Source organism: Lathamus discolor, chromosome 2 (assembly GCF_037157495.1).
Source record: "Lathamus discolor isolate bLatDis1 chromosome 2, bLatDis1.hap1, whole genome shotgun sequence".
In the NCBI taxonomy this organism is placed as follows: domain Eukaryota; kingdom Metazoa; phylum Chordata; class Aves; order Psittaciformes; family Psittacidae; genus Lathamus; species Lathamus discolor.
The window spans coordinates 58,659,672-58,664,370 of NC_088885.1; the positions used below are offsets into that span (position 1 = coordinate 58,659,672).

At 42.6% G+C, this 4,699-nt stretch overlaps 1 long non-coding RNA gene across 1 annotated transcript; it reads right to left on the bottom strand.

Moving 5' to 3' along the window:
• Nucleotides 1–677: 677 nt before the first annotated feature.
• On the bottom strand, nt 678–2,371 carry LOC136009222 (uncharacterized). Its single transcript, XR_010610410.1, has 3 exons — nt 2,303–2,371; nt 1,910–1,991; nt 678–1,282 (listed from the first exon to the last, which is right to left on the bottom strand). It is a non-coding gene; the product is annotated as an uncharacterized LOC136009222 (long non-coding RNA).
• Between the last annotated feature and the right edge of the window lie 2,328 nt (nt 2,372–4,699).

A 4,699-nucleotide genomic window follows, 5' to 3' on the forward strand; every position in this document is an offset into this window, starting at 1 on the left:
CTCTCTGTGGGACACTTTCTACAGATGTTAATCAGTTACCCATTTTATTTCATAACTCTACTACGTACTCAAGAGAGATCAGCAGGGTTCATTTGCAAGAAGTAAACAGCAAGAGAGATCTAATCTTTGTTTGAAAAAATGAGTATCTTAGGTACTGCTTACCAGTTCCGAATGATGCTCTGGAGATTCCAGCTCCACAGCCTTTGAGAGTCATTTGTCTTTTCCACAGGCAGTGAGCCTTTTAGTACTGCATTTGCTCACAATCCTTGGGAATCACAATGTGGATTTAGACACACTTCCTATATTCATCAGGCTGCACATGAAGGAGCTGTTCCCTGGCCACTTGGGGCTAAGGGCAGTGCATGACAAATCATACCTCTGATTGAAAATGGCAGAGAAGATTGAAAGAAAAATAAAAAGCTAGCTGAGCCTCTTAGTTCAGCCCCGAGGAAAGAAAAAGCATATTCCTCACAGCTGTAAGTCTTGTGGTATCAGGGCTTTCCTTGTGGTTGTTGCTTTTGGGTCTGAATGATGAGAGGAAAGGTTTCCATTTTTTTCCCATTAATAAAAATTGTTGACAGTGCCCCCCTCTCCCACAATGAGAAGACAAATGTGTTAATGAGAACTCCGTGGGCTGTGACACCAGAAAGCCATTAATCAAATTGTCTCTATCTTACCCTCTTTTGGAAAGGGAAGTAGGAGGTGACCAACAAGTGGAGGTGCAAGGATGGGAATACTGTGAAAAGGTATTGAGAGAGCACTGTTCACAACTACTGGGTATTTCTTCACACTTTCTTGGAGACAATTCCACTGATACAGACAATAAGGGCATATGGGGCCACAGCAGGAGACTGTGTCTTCATTCAGCCCTAGCAGAGCTGGAGCATCTTGAAAACATGTTATATTGGTAGCATGTGGAGTCTCGGCAGCAGTGAGGGCTGGTGACAGATCACTTGCGCTTCAACATCTTGCAGAGTTGCAGGTCTGTGTGGGTAGATGCATTTCCAATTTCAGGAGCAACACCAGTCCCTGGATCTCTCTTGTTTGAGCAGAGTTCGATGCAGATAATCCATGATCTCTCAGATTTGTTGTGTTTCTAATCCCCAAATCAAATCCTTCTGAAACCTTCAAATGATTAGCCCATTCGAAAGAAGCAGCGATGTTTGTCTTTGTTTTCTGCAGCATCTTTCTTGCTCTGTGTTTGCCTCTCCAGTTCTATGTATTCTTTCCTTCCTGTGCTGTGTTTTCTCCAGCTTGTGCACTTTTCAAGGCCAGGAGATCACTGTGACCACAAAACCAGTGTAAATCAATAGCATGGAGTCCAAGAACATGAATATCTAGTGTAGTCATAAAACACTGGTACACTTGGTATGATGACTACACTGATATCCTCAGTTTAACTATGGTGTCTCAAGAATATAGTGACAATCAAGGTGCTTCAATATTTTTTCTGTGGTGAAGCATGCTTTGGAATCCTATCAAACCATTCCACTTTCTTTCGCTTTGTTTTTTTATGTGTTATGTCCTGGCTAGTTCAGAAAGATTAATTCTTAGAGAAATAAGTCCCTGTTTTTTTCTTAAATACAAGAAGAAAAGAAGACAAGTATTCTAAGAGGGAACAAACATTATCTAAGACAAAAACATTTACAGCAGCTTCCTAGCTAAAGCAATCCTTTTTTCCATTTGTAGTATGGCTTTGTTCTATCTCTTCCAAAAGATCTGAGTATCTAAAACATAAAAATACCTAGATCATTCTTTATCTTACCAAAGTTCTTGGCACTGAAACCTCCATAGTAGATGACATTTGTGATTCTTTGTGAATTCTTACACTGTTTTGTTGGGTTTTTTTTTCAGGATGAAACTGCCTCTAGAAACAGTTTTTAAGTAACCTATTTTGGTGCTTACTAACCTTTTAAATTACTTCCCTTTCCTTCTTGGTCTTCAATACCTTGTATCTTCCAGGTCAAGGTGAACCAGCCCATCAGCATGGCCTATATTATACAAGAAAATAAAGATCAATAAAAAACATAATCCTTCCATGCAGTCAAGATTTGGTCAAGCACCCTTACAAGAATGGCTTTGATGCTGAACTGGTTTTTGATTTCCAGCATCAGCCAGCTAGTTAGGCCTCCCAAAGAGTGGGATAGCAGACATTATGCTCTGGTTTTGTTCTATCAACAGCCACTTATGGTATTTTCATCCCTCTTAGTTCCTTCCCAGTAAACTCAGCGGTGTCTTGGACTCAGCTGTTCAGATGATCAGTAGTCTCTCTTCACTGAAGGGTGGAGGAGACATGGTCTACCTTCCAGGAGAACACCTTCCCTCCATTCTGCTGTCCTTACATTTTTCAAAGGTGCAAACAGAGTCACTGAATTCAGCATAAGTCAAAAAACACTGACAGGCAAGTTATTTGAGAGCTATTTACATCTGCCAGTTAATTGGCTATTGCCTACGCAGTAGCAGTTGATAGACACCATCAAGAAAATAGTGCCCCTGGAGAAAATTATCTCCTCTTTACAGCCCTTGCAGTCACCTGGGAAATATGCTGTTTCTGGTACTGCTATGAGTATATTATGCGGGACGGAAAGCATCTAATCTGTACATTTGCCTACAGGCATGCTGTATTGATTGTATTCCCACCAATATATCATTTATTTATTTCAAGTCAGCTCAGTAAGGCCAGTCCTGGGAAATGAGTTGGATGGGTTATTTCCAAAAAAACAGTTAGCAGGTGATATTTCTTCAGAGCTGAGTTTTAATTCAAGTCTGGACAAGAAAGGTGCATTAGAGAACATTTGTAAACATCTTTCTTGAATTAACTGTGGAAAAATTCCTCTCCACAGCTATTCAGAGCTGCTTACTCAGTAGAAGCTCAGAAGGGCAGACAACTGAAGTTGGGGTATCTTGTGGGCTTTCTGCTATGCACAGGAAGGCATCAAATGGGAAACAAAAACTGGCCAAAGTCATTCCCTTTAAGATAAAGTGTGGGACAGTTCCCTGTCACCTTCACAATGCCAAGGCCTGATCAAGGGGCTTTCCACCGTTGCAAGCTCATGGGCTGCAGGCTGAGGAGAGCCCAGAACCTGCAGCCCAACCCACAACCTTAAGCACATGTGGGCCTTTTCCATAATATGTAGAGCAACTAGATTTCCAACGACCGATGACAGCAGTACAATACTGGATGCAAGGTTTTGGGGGGATCCCATGCCATACCTCAGCTGCTTGCTTTCATCACTGGCATCTTTGTGTGACAGTATTCAAGGCTCATTGGACCACAAGGCTGATTCTCTGTCCTATTCTTCCTCAGTTTCTTAAACCTCAAGTAAATCTCTGTCAAATACGTTATAAACCTGGCATTGTGAGATTCACATAGCATTTACTGTGTTGGATGAAGGCTGCAGAGATAAACTTACTTCTGCTATGGGAAGCTGATAGGCTTTTAGGGGGACCCCACCAACACTGTGATCTCACCATGTGTGTCTGTAGACTCCTTGTGAAAGGGAGGAGGTAGGCAGGCAGCTGGCTGCCTCTCTGCTGGCTTATCAGTGGTGTCACAGGAAGCCCCAAGCACGATGTGCAGGTGATAGAGATTCAGTGAGTGGCTAGGATGTGGTCAGCGGCAGCATTGATAAGATGTGCTCATCTTAAGATGCTCATATTTTGACATAGGAAGGTTAGAAAAGCTCTACTTCCCACCACCCATCCCCAGCTTCTGTGGTTGGACTGAAGGCAGAGCTGAAGTTTATCACATTATATGAGTTGCTTCATTTTGCTTCCTGTTTTGAGCAGCTACAGCCAAAAACACCTTGTTCTGAGAACGTAACAGTTTCCAGCATGATTGTTCAAGCAGATTTCAAACTAAGGCCTTTCAACCTGCTAACATACTAAACCCTTAAACACATGGCAGCACAACAACTCCATTAGTTAATTGGAATGGGAGCCTTTTACCCACCTCTTCAGCTAAACACCAAAAAAACCCCATTTAATATGAGACTCATACTTGTTTCTTAACTTCATGTTCCCATACATCTTACTGCTTAAATGTTTAAAATCATTGCATCATGAATTAGCTGCATGGAGCTGTGGTCTTCCTTGCAAGATGATGTCCATTCATCCTCGCTGTTTGTCTGGTCATCTTGACCTTTGCTTGGTTGATCCAACTACTTCCCTGGTGAGGGATCAGGAATCAAAGCAGAGAGCAGAGCTCAAAAACTGTGCTTAATACAGCTGAACAGTGTTCAGCACTGTCAGCATCTGTTCTCGACAACAAGTTTTCATTTCTAAAAGAGCCATTTTGATGAAGCAATAGATAGGGTAAAATCCAAATGCCCCAGTGAAGAATACCACTCAGGTTGCTAAGCGTTGTACCACTTTCATGCAGGAATAGCACCACTGGCTGCCAGTGATGCATAGCCCACCAGCGAATACTAACTGCCTCATACATCTGAGCTGCTGGAAGACATGTTGTTATCTGCAGAGCCAGGTAATTGTATCTGTCTCCTTCTCTCCTGGTGGGTCAGAATAGAAATCATAGAATCACAGGATGGTTTGGGTTGGAAGGGACCTTAAATATCATCCAGCTCCAACCCCCTGCTATGGGAAGGGACACCTTCCACTAGATCAGGTTTCTCAAAGCCCCATCCAACCTGGCCTTGAACACTGCCAGGGATGGGGCAGCCACAGCTTCTCTGGGCAACCT